This window comes from Pseudonaja textilis, chromosome 4 (assembly GCF_049901715.1).
Source record: "Pseudonaja textilis isolate UNSWEBS1 chromosome 4, rPseTex1.2, whole genome shotgun sequence".
In the NCBI taxonomy this organism is placed as follows: Eukaryota; Metazoa; Chordata; class Lepidosauria; order Squamata; family Elapidae; genus Pseudonaja; species Pseudonaja textilis.
The window spans coordinates 81,640,698-81,657,135 of record NC_141993.1 but is presented as its reverse complement, the minus strand read 5'-3'; positions in this window follow the sequence as shown (position 1 = coordinate 81,657,135).

The following is a 16,438-nucleotide window of genomic DNA, read 5'->3' as shown; positions in this document are numbered from 1 at the left end:
GAAGAAATTATTCATAAAAAGCAGCAAGATTTTTCTAGTTAATCATCTATCATTTCTCTTAGTATAGGTAGTTCTCAACTTATGACAGTTTGTTTAGTGACCATTCAAAGTTATCAAAAGTGTCTATTCAGAAGCTACTCATTGTTTAATGCTAGAAACACTGAGGATTTAAAAAATCAGGATCTGTCCTTCAAAATAAATTGTTTGTTGGTGTAGAAAAAAATATACAACATAGTCTTATATAGATCTATTTAATTGCAAAGAGAATGTTCTTTAGAAGGACAGATACTCAGGCTGAAGTTCCGATAAAATATACAACAAAAATAACCTGATTCTAAATGTTGATAAAATAAAGGAGAACATTGTAGATTTTAGAAAGAGCCGGTGTGGTCATACTCCATTCAGTATCAAGGATGCAGCTGTAGGGCTGGTCAATAGTATTAAATATCGGGGTGCAAATAACTAACAACCTGAATTGGTCTCTCCACACATCAACCTTAGTGAAGCATACAAACCAGGGTCTGCATTTCCTGCATCAGATGAAGAGAGCACATCTTTCTCCTTCTCTTCTGGCCACTTTTTACAGAGGCATAATTGAGAGCATTTTGACAAACTGCATCACTGTTTGGTGTGACGGCAGCAGTGCCTCAGCTAGAAAGTCCATATAGAGAGTGGTAAGAACAGCCAAGAAGATTATAGGAAGCTCACTTCCTGTTATTCAGGACCCTGCTTATAAGTACTATGTGCTTAGAGCTCAAGGCACTGTTAGAGACCCCACACACCCACTTTCTGGTCTGTTTCTATTGCTCCCTACTGGGAGGAGGTTTTGAAGTATTTCTAGCAGGACTACCAGATTCTGTAATACCTTTGTTCCCTGTGCCATCCATCTGGTAAACTCACAAGATTCATTTTTTTCGCCCTGTACATGTATCCATCTGAACTAGACTGTGTTGTTTCTCTGTGTCATATATGTGGGAATATGCATAATTTTGTATTTACTTATTTATTTTGTCATATTTATGTAGTATATATTGGAGATGGTGAGCCTTCATGCAATGAAATTTCATTTTAATGTATGCCAATTAGTGTACATTTAAAGTGACAAAAAAGTTATGCTAAGTTCTAATAGTTTGGCAATCTAATGAGAAGAGGGGAGTCAATTGGGAAGACCCTGATGTTGGGAAAGATTGAAAGCAAAAGGAGAAGAGGATGGCAGAGGATGAAATCAGAGGTGGTATTCAGCAGGTTCTGACCAATTCTGGAGAACCAGTAGTGGACATTTTGAGTAGTTCGGAGAACCAGCAAATACCACTCTGACTGGCCCCACCCGCATCTATTCTCTGCCTCCCGAGTCCCAGCTGATCGGCTGGGTCTTCTTTTGTTGCCCTGCACAGGAGAACGGAGCTGGAAAGCAGGTTAGTGGGGTGGGGAGGGAATGGAGATTTTGCAATAACCATCCTTCCCCCAGAAATAGGGATGGAATGGGATTTTAACCTTCTGTCACGCCCATCAAGCCATGCCACACCCACAGAACTGGTAGTAAAAAAAAAAATTTTTTAAGCTCACCACTGGATGAGGTGGTTAGATAGTGTCATCGATGCAATCAACATGAATTTGGACAAACTCCAAGAGGCAGTGGAGGACCGGAGGAGGGGTCTGCCATGCTATGGTCCATGCGGTCATGCAGAGTCAGCCACAATTTAGCGACTGAACAACAATAACAGCAAACTGCAAAGAGTCCAACTTAAGTGTATAGTTGCAGCAACATTTTATGTGCACTGATATTTTGTAGGTCCATTAATCCTTATACCATGATTAATGTGTTTGTTTTGAAAATATTGCAAGAATATTCATTGGGCAACAGGTTAATATGATTACCCTACTGGAACAATGGTTATCAATGGTAGATCAATGGTTATGTCCAATGGCGAGCCATTCTATACAACCGACCATTTCAATTCTGGAAGTACTTTTGCCATGGAATTCATTTTATTAATGAGTTGCCATTAACTTCTTAGGCAAGCTGAGTGGGGAATTCTTATTTTAAAGAATGGATAACTGCTAAGCTACCCCTTAAAAATAAGGTGATATTCTTTTCTACATTCTTCAGCCCGAACTCAGTTTGGGAAGGAAGCTAATAAAAACATCATGTAACCAACTGTATTGTTGGAAGAAATATCCATCTGGTGCAGTTCCAAGTGGGGAGAAAGACTGGAAACATGGAGGCTAATTGGAAAGATGATTTAATGGAACAGAACCACCAAGCACATGGTTCTGGTGCAGCTGAACACATGGAGTTGAAAGAGACAGAGACAGAGAGACACACACAGAGAGAGACAGAGAGGTATTTATACCTTCTCTTGGGTTTTGCACCTGAACTTCCTGTTCCTGTTCAAGAAATGGATTCTATTTGTTGTAGTCAGACTCCCATGGGGCCATGTAGCATCATATTTGTCTATATCAAGTTTGGTTGAAGCCTGGACGGTGATGCAATGTCCCCAGGTGATTCTGCCATGTGGTGAGCTCTGCTGATAGATAATCCTAATATGTCCTGGAGGGTCATGTCTTAATCCCATCACCCTGGAGATGAAGGTCTTTTGTCTTGTAGATAGGCTGGCCCAGTCTTTCTTAAGGGGCACAAAATATCTGCTGGGGACAGGAAGCTGGGGCTCTGAGTTTCTGTCTCCCTTAAGATTTCCATTTCTCTTTTAAGGAAAATATAATATTCTGCCTTTTTAAATGTTTCTCAAACTATTTCATTCTTCTAGAAGGAGTGACTTCACTCAGTATGTTGGCCCACATGTCTAAATCTCATATGAATTGGAAAGTGATGGCCTATCAAGGTCCTGGAACAACAACTAAAAGTTAGGCATCTGTATTTATTTTCTTCTCTTCTCTGGTGCAGCTAGTCTGCATCAGCTGCCAGTTGTGTTAAGAGAATGAACAGACGGTAACATAATCATCTTATAGGATTAGCCAAGGTTTGCATTCCAGTAAGGGAGCTTTACATACCATGGGGCTGTGGTGGGATGTTGGCAGTTTAAGAGAAAAAAAAAGGGAAGAATGGAAAACAGTGGAAGAAAGCTGTATAAATCATGGCCAGGAGACTAGATGAGGTCAGCTGAATGGAGGCAGGGTAAAAGAGGGCTTGCCAGTTCATTCTAGAAATTCCTTCAAGAATTAAAGGGAAAAGACCATAAAAGTTCAGATACAAAAAAGGAAAACAGATTTTTTTTTTATAAGCAAAGACACTTTACCTGCTGTTTGTTTCAATTCAAAAATCCCAAAGGAAACTCTTAAAGACGTCATATTTTAACGGGATAGGCCTGTAGCTTGTAACTTTTGTGGGAGGGGAAGTCCTTCTATAACATCAGAAGATCTGAGTGATAAGAACTAGGTCATCTTTAGATGATTGCAAAAGGCTAGTGTTTTGTAAGTCCATTTGCCTCCATCCATCTGGTTATTTGAAGCTGAATTTGGTAGTCTTATTTCATTACTTTTTTTTTTATCCAGACACAATGTTGCAAAAGTTGAAAGCATATGCTTCTCAAGACTTCTTCCTTGGACATTTCTTCCTTAAATCTCCTTTGTGATTATCAGTCCCTTGTTGAGCAATCCTTTCTACTTTCTGAGAATGGTGATAGCATAGGGACTTGGATTATTACAAGAGGAGAAAGAATCATCAAGGAGAAAAAAAAAATCTCTTCTTCGCCCACATTGCCACAGGAAAAGCTGCATTAAGAATGGAATTCATTTGATTCTGTTGATGAGAGATTGTGGGAATTTTCTGTACTGATGCTTCTACATCTTCTCCACTGGGATTTTTTATCTTATGAGGAGCTAACTAGGAAATTCCTATTCTAGGAGTCTGCAGATCATTGAAGAGGCATGTTGTGATGCTGTGAAGCAGAACTCTGGTTTCTGGTTAGCTGAGCTGCTGCCCTGTTTTGGTTTGCTTGATAACACAAAGTCATGTATAGGCTGTCCTCGGCTTAACAATCACAACTGGGACCAGAATTTCCATTGCTTATATCCCCTAGTGGGATATAAGTTTCTATGTTTTTATTGTACTCTGCCCAGATTTGCTGTGTGAGTGAGATGGACGGTTTCTAAATCTGATATATAGAAATAAATAGATAAAATAAATTCCAATTCAAACATACATCACTTTACCAAGGGCCAGTTTTTTTGTAATCCCCTGCAAATCTAGTTGCATAAATCTACTTCATGCTTAATCTCAATTTAATAAATAAATCACAATTGGCCAGGTTCGGGAAAAATACTGAATCACAAATCATGTTGAACTAGACACAGAGAATATGATCACACAATTTAGCAAAAAAAAAAAAAAAAAGAGAGAGAGAGAGAGAGCTAACTGCATTATGGTTTAGTATGTTGACACAAGTCAACCAAACCAATTTACATTCAAGATAATCTAGTCAGTAAGTCACTTGACAGTGAGATGAATGGCATATAAATTTAATAACTTAATTAATTAATTAATTAAAATAAGGACATGTATTAAGATTGGAAGAGTCTGGCCTGTGGATCTTTAAAATTGACCCAAGAGATCAAATTGAATGAAGAGATTTTAAAAAAGAATGAAATCAGTGAAAAACAATGGGATGGTCATTTCTTGATTGAAAGGATCTTGGTTATAAATATTTTAAAGTGCTTGGGGAGGATACTTATATCAAATTATTGCACAGGCACCTTTCATTTCTGTGCAACTAGTTATTCTAGAACTCTATTATTGATTTATTCCCCCCAGCTTAATGTGATGTTCAGAACTAGTTAATGTCTGATTGCTTTGGGAAGGGTTAATTCATTTCTTAAATAATTTCTTTCCCAGCAGGATGAAAATCATTATGCATTAATTGGACAACCTATAAGGCCTCAGGGTTTGGCACAGGTATAAATGTACCCGTTGATTAAACAAAAACTCAAGATTAATTATTTTATATAGCAAAACCTGCCAAATTGTCTGAGCTACGTTAATTGAGAACCTTGGGTAACGGTTTAAGTATGACTTTTGTTTATCTTTCTTCTTTCTGGAGATTGGGAAGGATGCTTCTTCCCTATGAAAAAAATATTGCCAAACTGCATCTAAAAGTTGAAGAACATTTTGGTCTCTTCATCGATGGGGACAATATCATCAAATCTTACTCCCATCACTAATGGGAAAAATAGGCTCAAGATTTTAGATTCCAATGGCTGTGTTTATATATCATTCTAAACCTGGATGGACAATTATGGCACCTTTACAACTTGTAGACTTCAACTCCCAGAATTCCTGAGCAAGCCATGTTATCCAGTTTGGGTAATGAGTCATCTGCAAGAAAACAACCAAACTCAAACAGCACCAAGGATCCTCATTTCAATTCTGAGCTACAATATTCTCCTTTAATGATTTCCTATGATCAAAATGTAACACTGGTTATTTTTTTCCAAAGTTGTTGTTCTCACTGTCATCATCATCATCATTGTAAATGCTGAGGTTGTGCTATAACTGAGCAAGGAATCATCTTATTAGGTTAGGTCCCCTATTGTACATTTCTAATACTATGTGTTAACCTGTATGAATGGAGGCTCTCCATATCAAAACTATTAAGAAATCTCTTCCCCTGTATTATAAACTACCTTCCTGACATTTAAACTCTAGAATTTATATTCTAGAATGATAATGAATGTGAAAATAATAACAATGATAAGCAAGTTCTTGTGTCACATCCTTTCAATTATTTGTTGTGTGCCAGCCTATCTTCTTCCATAACCATTGGACTTCTCTGGGGTGAACATTTCTGATTTTTTCCCCTTACAAGACCTAGTTTCTAGTCTTCTCATCATCCTTGTTGCCTTTCTCTGTTCTAGTTTATCTGGGTGTAAAACAGGGGTGGGCTGCTGGGTGTTCACAGGGGTTTGAGAGAGCCCCTAGCTAAGATTCTGTGCAGTTTGGAGAACCCCCAAATCCCACCCCTGTCTGGCTTCGCCCACCCCCTCCCTGGAGTCCCCATGCAGCCCATTTTGGATACAGGTAAGTGCAGGGCATGTGCAGAGGCTCAGGGAGGGTGAAAAACGGGCCGCCTGGAAGTTCGGGAGGGTTGGAAATGGGCCCATTTCTGGCTTCCATAGGCCCATTTCTGAGGAGGCCATTTTTGCCCTCCCGGAGGTTCGAGGAAAGCCTCTGGAGCCTGGGGAGGGCAAAAATGCCCCCCTCATGGTGCACAAGGCCAACATGGCCACGCCCACCATGGCCATGCCCACCCAGAAACCATGCAGAGAAACCATTGCTAAAATTTTTGAAGCCCACCTCTCAAGCATGGTTTCCAGGACAGAACTGAAGATAAAAATGGGATGTGTCCCACATTGCAGAATAAAATAGAAAGAGGACATTTCTTGATAGAAGTAGACAAAGCTCTCCAAATCTGGAAGAAGTACATAGTTCTGTGGATCAGGATTCTGAAAACTCTGGTGCTTTCTCTAGACTTTTATGTTGAAATGACAGAAATAAAATTAAGGCCTTGAGGTTGTGGAAACCAGAGTTAAGAACTCACAGGCATGCAGCTGATGACAACCACAAGATACATGCACAAATATTTTTGTAACTTCTGTACCTTATCTCATGTAAGGAGTATTCCTGTAATGTAACCAAGAAATCTATATATGCTTGCTTAAAATTGCAGTCAGGATTCTTCCAGCCTTATGGGAGGACCCCCTTTTTTTCTGTGCTAAATAAACATGTTATTGGGAGAGAGAATCTGGAATCTATCTCTTAGTTTGTGCCAAGACACACCCAGATCCCTGTTTAACAGTTCTCAATGCACCCCACTTGTATTTAACTTTCCAGGTTTTACTGATGCTGAGGAAAACTCTAAGAAGATTCTGGTAACATCTTAATGTATTGGCAGGTGAAATTTAAAACAGCCTGAGGGCAGGAGATAGTGAAAGAAATATGCAACAGTGGGAATAACACATTTTATAGATAAACAGGGAAGCATAGATGAATTTTCACACTAGGTTTTGGAAAAAAAGATTTACTAGGGAAATAAACCTAGAGAATATTACAAGTTCATCTTCTTCTCCCTCATTTCAGTAACTACAGTTTCAGTGTTTTTAACATATGAATCTGGAAGAATAAATAGATAGGTGAGGGGAAAGTTGTGTATATTTTAAGACTGAAGAGTTCATGACAGAAAGGGAGAACGTCATATATATGGAGATATACAATGGAAGTGGGGACGTGGTGGCTCAGGGGCTAAGAAGCTGAGCTTGTCTATCAGAAAGGTTGGCAGTTTAGTGGTTCACATAACGGAGTGAGCTCCTGTTACTTGTCCCAGCTTCTGCCAACCAAAGCAGTTCGAAAGCATGTAAAAATACAAGTAGAAAAATAGGGACAACCTTTGGTGGGAAGGTAACAATGTTCCATGCACCTTCGACATTTAGTCATTCTGGTCCCATTACCATGGAGACATCTTTGGACAGTGCTGGCTCTTTGGCTTTGTAACGGAGATGAGCACTGTCCCCTAGAGCCAGAAATGACTAGCATGTATGAGGGGAACTTTTACCTTTACATTGGAAGCAAATCTGAGCCACAATAAAATTTATTCTTTTTGAAGATCCTTTTTGAGGGAATTAAGAAATCTGGAGACAGGATCTGATTAAGAAAGAAAAGAAGGGGAAAATGAAGCACTGAAGCGGAAAATGAAGTATATAACATAGTGGAGCGTTGTGTCAGTGCTTCTGAACAACGCTACCTCTGTGGACAATGAGTATGTGATATAAATCAACAATGACAGATACTGGCCAGAAGTAGATGACCCAATAGGTATGCTGAAGGTATTTTGGTTCATTGACTGATCAAATTGTGTTGAGAAATTTATAGTTGCTTCTAGCATTTTGCTGGGCATGGGTTGTGTCTCAGCTTCTTGACAAATGAAAGTGGCAGACTGAGAAAATGACTAACTTCTAAAGTCACCAGACCTTATAACCCATTGTCATGCTGTTTATCAAGCAAAAGTCTCATTGGATTGCAACACTACAGCCAAGTTAAACATTTTTATTGGGCAGTATCACACATCTTCACTGGAGAAAGCAATTATGTTTGAAAGAGTTAGCAGTAAAAGGAAACCAGGCCATCAAAGAACATAATGGAGACCATCAAAGCTGACACCAGCCAGAGCATAGAAAAAAATCAAAGAAGCAGTGCAAAATTGAAAGATGTGGAGAGATTCGGCCCCTAGCATCGCCAAGAGTCAGACATGGTTGAATGGATAACATCATCATCACCATGCATGTAGAAATATTCTGTTTTCTTTCAGAACAAAACATGGGATTGAGTCAGAGGCCTATTCTTCTGTCACAAGGGAAAGGATCTTCTCCAGCAATGCTTCTGAGTTATGAGGTCATTAAAAGTTGCAATTAGTCTTCACTTTTCCCTATTTTTAAGGAAAGAACTAAAAATTTTCCTCTTCAACTGGATATTTGAACTTAACTAATAATTCCAGCTGTTTTAATTGGTTTTTAATTATTGTAGTTTGTAGTGTTTATACTAGGTTGAGTTTGGATTTAGTTTACATTGATTGCTAACTGTTTCTAGAGGTAGAAAGGTAGCAAGTATAAAATGAACATTACAGAATAAAGCCAGATGTACTTTAATTTGTCCTTACTATGGTCACAATGAAGATTTCTCAGGTAGATGTTGATGGGAAAGATGTTCTGTGTATAATCCAATACTACTGTCTGATGGTGTAAATTGCAGAGATCAAGTTGAGCCAATATTTTGGGCTAAGATAATGCAGCTGTCCATGACAAGATCTATGGCCTGAAAAGTTCAGAGCAGTGTCTCTCAACCTTGGCAACTATAAGAGGCATGGACTTCAACTCCCACAATTTCCCAGTAAACATGCTGTCCGAGGAATTCTGGCAGTTGAAGTTCAGGCTTCTTAAAATTGCCATGGTTGAGAAACACTGCTCTAGAGCAGGGGTCCCCAAACTTGGCGACATTAAGACTTGTGGACTTCAACTCCCAGAATTCACAAGTCTTAAAAGTTGCCAAGTTTGGAGACCTCTGCTCTAGAGTCTTATCATTCTCCTACCATGCCAGTTGAAATTGCCCCTTTAAAATTATCCAAATTATCATTTTATTGACTGCTGATTACCTTTACGTGCAACAGATCCAGCACTAAGCTGCCAGGATTGTAAGAAAGGCTGAGATTAGGAAAGTCAGCAACCCAGTTTCTGAAATGGATGAACAGTAAAACTGACTAATGAAGCTCTCTGTAAAATGAGAAACAGACTAGTTTCTTGGATGTGAAGTGTAGTTAGGACTTCACACTGCCCACCAGCCTGAATGAATTTCCCATCCTTTTCTAGTTCCTGTCCCTTTTTCTTCCTCTCTGCCAGGTTTATATTCCTTCAGGTCTTTAAACAACAATGATTGGAAGGATCAATGCAACAAATTGGATTTTGAAGATGAGTGAGAATGTTCACTCAGTCCTGGCATTATTTCCTGGATTCCCATGTAATGCTGGTATGAAGGTCCTTTCTGCAGTCAACAATAATATTCCATCACATCTTTTCTAGGCTAGAATAAGCCTACTGTGGCTTGTACTAGCAGTGAAATAAACCTCTCTCACCAGAGTGAAATGGCTGCCAAGGATTTCGGATTTCTGCCAGAGCGAAGGCAGGAATGAAAGACAAGATTTCAAAGACTCTATTCTTAAACAAGGGCAAGCTTAAATTGAAAACAAGTATTTTAAGAACATTTTTGGTTCTCTAAAAACCTTATAATTATAGCAAGTACTATGGGTCAAAAAGTCATCCTTTAAAACAAAACATGAAGCTCTGATATGAATGCTTATATATAGGCTATTATCCTGGCCACCCAAGATCTATTACATTTTTACTCTGTTCTTCCTTTTAGATACCACCACTGTTTAATTCCCAAAATAACCATTACAGATATGGGAGAGACACAATGGCAGCAGTTAAAGACCCTGAGTTTTCAAGCTGGAAGGCTCACAACCTGGGTTAAGACCTGAGTGCTACGCAAGGGGATAAGGTCCCGTTTCTTGTTCCAGCTCCTGCTCACCTAAGCAGTTCGAAAGCATGCAAATGTGAGTAGATTAATAGGTACCATTTTGGTGGGCAAGTAACGATGTTCCATGCACCGTTGGCATAAAGCCATGCTGGTGATATGACCACAGAAAATGTTTTCAGATAACACTGAAATTAAAATCTGATTTCATTTATTTCACCCAAGAACTGACACAACTGGACAGGGGAACCTTATCCTTTTTATAGCTAGTAGTAACAGAATTTTTTCTTTTTTTTTGAAGATTGAAAGGGATGCACTTTTTATTTCTGATTTTTTTTTTATAAGCCACAGATAGATATATCTGATGATACAGTGATGTTGCCAGGGAACAAGACTGAATCTTTGTGGCTCTTTGTTTGTAAATTCAGGTGGGCTTAGGGAATTTTCAGGGTGAAAATTAGTGCAATTTTTCCTCATGGAAAAAAAGAACATTCGGCCAAATATCAGCCATTTTACAGTTGAATGACAAGATTGCAATCTCAGAGGGCTGTGAGTTGTGGCTTGAAGCTACTCATCCCTGGGCTAAGAAATTAGAAGTAGATCATACAACATGTTGAGCATGCTGAATGAATTAACCCATTTTTGATTCATACGATACAATACAGATCACTAAGGCTTGAAAACAACAAGAGCAACAGCCAAGATTAACCTAATAGTTTACCATGTAAATACTTCTACTAAAATTTTACCTTACCTGATAAGTAAGCCCTGTGAACATTGCCACTGGTTAGTAGGAATTCTCTGGAGGGTGTTTTCCATTCTGCTAGAAGAAGCCAGGGACAGAATTAAATGCAAAACATGTACTCCTTTAGCGTGCTAGACCACAAAAAGCAATGCACACCAAACAAGAAACAAAACCAAGCAAGGTTAAAATTAACAAAGCTCAGCAATCTTTAAGCTATCAGTCTATTCATCATGGTGAGCCCAGGGTCAAGTCATTTATTCCCTACACTGGGCAACCAAGGATTTGAAAGTGGAAATACATTATCAGAATTTCACCTGAGATACTTAATTGCAAATGGCCTCAGTTTAAATTTGTCACAATATGGAGGAAAGGACTAATTTTTCCATGTTCCATTTTCCATGACCTGAACCACTTTTCTTCCCCAGTTTCTCTGTCCATCTCTGGAAAAGAAAACATGAGCATTTCAAAGTTGGCCACACAGAACCAGGACCAGCCAAAGGCAGAAACAGATGTGGATACAAAAATTGGCATGGAATAGTATGGTTAACCTCTTCCCCTAACAATGTGTCCCCAGTCCAAACCTATGTCTCTGTGTGGTTATTTGTGTCGTTTTAGAAAAAACAAAGCATTCAGCCATACAATTTTGTCCAGATGCACTCAAGTCCTACCAAAACAGATTATCTGTTTGGACTGATAAATTGTCCAAAAACACAAGGGCATGTCAGGAATTATTAGATCTAGTCTGTAGTAGTGGAGGGTGATGTCGTTTTTATGATGAACAAAGCAGAAGAAACATACAAGTATATGGAGCACAGATCTTGTTCAGTTGCATTTATGAACACTGTATGGTGTATGCATTTTAAATTCTTGTGATTTCTCCTCAATAATGTTTTCTTCATGCTACTTTTAATGCTTATACCAGTACCCAGGGGTTGGATTCTTCCAGTTCTGCCCGGTTCTATAGAACCGGTAGCTCTGAAGAGCAGTTGACACCCAACTGGTTTTCTTGGAAGATCTTTTCTTTGGATGGGCCCGTCTGCCTGCCCAGGCTCTAGGCTGTCCTTGATTCTTACTTTAGTTGCTTTGCACGGCACAGCAGGAGATGGTGATTCCTTGCAGGAGAAGTTATTTTGCAAGTAGTGTGCACACACATGCAGTGCACATTTGGAGCGCATGTGTGTGCAAAGCACGTGCTCACTGAACCAATTGTTATGCTGGTAGGATCCCACCTCTGCCAGTATCTCAGTTGATTGAGATATTCCTTGTTGTCATCTGAGCTGCAGTGGAGTTTCCTTTGACAGATCATAGCATGAAAAAGAAATAAAAATCTGATTTCATTTCATTTCACCCAAATCATAATCTGGTTCCTCATCTGTTGAGTGGGAATCCTCTGGATCTGTTTGTAATGAAGGAAGCAACTTGTCAGGGTTCCAAGTAACACACCCAATGGAATCAGAACTCCAAGGCAGGCATATTCCTCAAAGTATAGATTTACTAGCTCAATACCCATGCTTCGCTATGAAACCATGTGGTTGGGCTTAGTTTTTTGGGGAGTAAAATAAGGGGAAAAAAAAATCTGCTCTGCCTATTAGCATCCATTGGTATTCATCTGGCTAGCATCCTGTCAGTGTGTGAGAGAGTTGAGGGCTGCTCGGAAACTGAAACTGTATTTGCTGTGTGAGCAAAAAGGAGACAGCAAGGAGCCTGGGCATGGCTTAGCTCAACTGTTATATACTAAAGCTGCTTGGTGCTATGAAACTGAAACTCCTCTCCTTTGCTTGTGTTTTGCATTTGGAGCAGATTTGTTTTCAAGTGGGGAGGGGGAGTAGAACTCCTTAGCATCAGAGCGTGTTAATAATAATATAGGAAATACTAATGCTCTGATGGTCATTTCGAAAAATCCTTTCTTAGTGAGCACCTAGAAGCCAAGAGGAACATACATGCCAAATTTCAAGTTTGTAGGCTTTACAGTTCTGGAGATTTTGTAATGATGCATGAGTGGTATTTTGCTTTTATATATATATATAAAAGCTTGTCAGAAGGTTGCAAAAGAGGATCATGTGACCACAAGGCACTGCAACTGTCATAAAGATGAGTCAGTTGCCAAGCATCCGAATTTTGATCATGTGACCATGAGGATGCTGCAACAGTCATAAGTGTGAAAAACGGCCATAAGCCATTCTTTTCAGTGCCATGGTAATTTCGAACACTTACTAAATGAATGGTTGTAAATCAATAATTACCTATAATAATGCTACTTCAGGGGAATTCTAGCACATGTGCAGTCATATCATTGTTGGATAATTTCTGCCATTGTCACTGAAGCTGGGGATCAATAGTTTTATAAAATTCACCACTACATCTGTGGGCAAGGAAATGGGTCAGATGTTTGTTCTTAATTTTTTCAGAGTTTCAGACCTGGGGAGATGATGATATATTGAAAGGCAGAAGAGCCATTTATACCCTGTATGATTAGATAAAGAATACCTATTCGATCTAAGGCAGGGGTGTCAAACTGAAGGCCTGGGGGACGAATCCGGCCTACAGGGTGCTTAGATCTGACCCACGGAGCTGTTATGTCCCTGGAACTTGCCAAAGTCCCCACCCAGGTCCGTTCATGCTGCGGGGGCGTTTGCTGCCCCTCATTGGCTGGCCTCCCTCGACGGCCAGCTATAAAAGCCAGCTGCAGGGTCCGGCCAGCCGCTGATCGCTGTGAGCCTGCTCCAGGCAGGGCTAACATGTTCAGTCCTTTATTGTTGCAATAAAGTCTTGTTGCATCCATGCCCTGGTCTAGCCTCTCATTGCTCAACTACAACACTGGCGACGAGGGTGGGATGGCTACCAGAGGCAATCCGCAACAGCTGAAATCACTAAACCGCTGAGCCGCAGCCGCGCCGCCGGAGAGCTCGGTCAGCAAGAGCGAAAGTATAGCGCCTGTAGCCGCTTGGTTAGCAAGCTACAGGGGAAAGTGAAGCGCTGCGAGCCACAGCCGCTCAACACAAAAGAGCGCGAAATTCAAACGGCTGTCGCTTGATTTCTTGCCGGAATACAGCGCGGTGCTGTTATTCCGAGTCACTGACGCCACGCAGGCGCGAAATTGAGCGCTATCAGAGGCGGCCAGCCATTACCGCCACGCCTCCAGGAGCGCTGAATTCAAAACGCTGCCAACAGCCGTTGCAGCTTAGCCACAATTGTAGCCCAGAGAGAGAGCAGAGAGGTTCTGTGGAGCCTCTCCAGAGCTGTAGTCACTAGCCTGACAAGAGCACAAGGTGCCATTTTGTTGTCCCAGAGAGATTCCACAACAGCATAGCTTGCAGAAGTCCTCATCATGAACTCCAACCCAGCCTTCCCACCGTTCAAGCCGGAAGAAGAAAAGTGGGAGTCATACAAGAATCGCTTTTAACCACTACATCGACGCTATTGGTCTGGCTGATGCTGGGGAGCACAGAAAAAGTCATTCTTCCTCAGTTATTGCGGAGCCGTCATTTTTGATACCGCCACAGCACTCGTTGCTCCACGTGAGTTAAAGAATGTCCCCTGGGCAGAATTGCTAGAGATTCTCACCAATCATTACTCCCCCAGACCATCACAAATCGCGAGGCGTTTCACCTTCCGGATGAGGAAGCAAGCGGAAAAGGAAACCGTCAACCAATATATGGCCGCCTTGAGGACTGCAGCCCTCCACTGCGGGTTCGGAAACTATCTTGATGACATGCTCCTCGACCAGCTCGTCTGCGGGGTCAAAGACCTTCACCTCCAAAGGCGACTACTCGCCAGGAAGGATCTCAACCTCTCCCAGGCCGTCGAGGAAGCCTTGGCAGCAGAGCTGGCAACCCAGTCAGCCACCGAAATTCAAGGTCCCGTTCCCAAACAAAGCTGCGCCACCGTTCATTCAGAAGAGGTAGTCAACGAAGACGATCCCAACGATCAAACAGACATCCACCGCCTCACCCATGCCAAACAACCACAGGCAGGAGCCAGGCAAGAAACCAACAGCGCACCCAAACACATCATCCTGTGCCTATCCTGTGGCGGACCTCACTCGAGAGCTACGTGCAAATTCAAGGGTGCCATCTGCAACCATTGCCACAAAAAAGGCCACATCGCTAGAGTCTGCCAGGTCGCGCACAACTCAGCACAAAAGGTTCCTTCCTTTCCCCATTCTGGGCCCCAAAGGCAAGTACTAAATTGTCACACTTGCTACCATGCTAACCACACCTGTCACTCTATTAGTAAAATAACACTCTCCATTTTATTAGAAGGTAAACCTTGTCGATGGAGGTTGACACGGGGTCAGCGCTCTCAATCATCTCTTGGAGCACCCTCAAGAAAATCCAGCCCAGACTATCCAGAAACCAGCTCCAGAAGTGCCAGATCTCCTTGAGGGATTATCAGGGAAAAGACATTCCAGTACTCGGCAAAGGCAAGTTCCTTGTTAATTTTAAAGCTTTTAAAGGCCACCTGCCTCTAGTGGTAGTTAACGGCAACCTCCCCAGTCTTCTGGGGCTTGATTGGTTCCCCCACCTCGGCCTAGGGTTAACAGGAGTCCATGCTGTCTCAGCTTCTGACACTGACTCCTTATTCACTAACTACTCAGACGTATTCAGCGATGAGTTAGGGTGTTATAATGGTACCCCCATCTCATTTGCAGTTGACCCCAAGCGGTTCCAGTCCGGCTGAAACCGCGCAGAGTCCCATTCGCCATTCGGCCTAAACTGGACGCAGAGCTCGATAAATTATTAAAGCAAGGGTCATTGAGCCGACAGACTTTGCCAAATGGGAGACGCCAATTGTCACACCCCTTAAAAAGATGGCAGCCTGAGAATTTGTTCAGATTACAAACAACAATCAACCGCTTTCTACAAGTTAGCGCGTACCCAGTCCCGGTCATTCAACATTTATTGCATACCTTTGAGCCTGGCAACATTTTTGCCAAATTGGACATGTCACAAGCATATCAACAGTTCCCTGTTGACAACCAAACAGCCGAACTGCAGACTCATTGTGACCCATAGGGGTGCCTTCCGGTGCAAGCGTCTCCAGTTTGGCGTAAGTGTTGCCCGGGCATCTTCCAATCCCTCATGGAGCGTATACTACAGGGCCTCCCTGGCGTAGTGCCCTACTTCGACGACATATTGGTCTCGGCCAGGGACAGGCCCCAACTCTTCCAGAGAGTCAGAGCAGTGTTAGATAGGTTCAGACAGCATGGCCTCAAATTAAAAGGGAGAAATGTGCCATTGCCACTAGACAGGTGGACTTTCTGGGCTATAGAATTGACGCCTCAGGCATTCACCCCTAGAATCCAAGGTCAAGGCAATTCATGAGGCACCCACGCCAACCACTAAAGCCGAGCTACAAGCCTTTTTGGGATTATTGAACTTTTATGCATCATTTCTACCTCACAAAGCATCAGTAGCAGAGCCTTTACACAGGCTCTTAGATAAAAAAGCACCTTGGCACTGGGGACACAAGGAAGACACCGCTTTCGCGCAGTCAAATCACTGCTCACATCAGACGCGGTCCTTATTCAATTTGACCCACACCTTCCATTGGTACTAGCCGCGGATGCATCCCCTTTTGGGATTGGCGCCGCTTTTAAGCCATAGACTACCCAACGGCTCCGAGGCACCAATCGCCTTCTTTTCCAGAACGCTCTC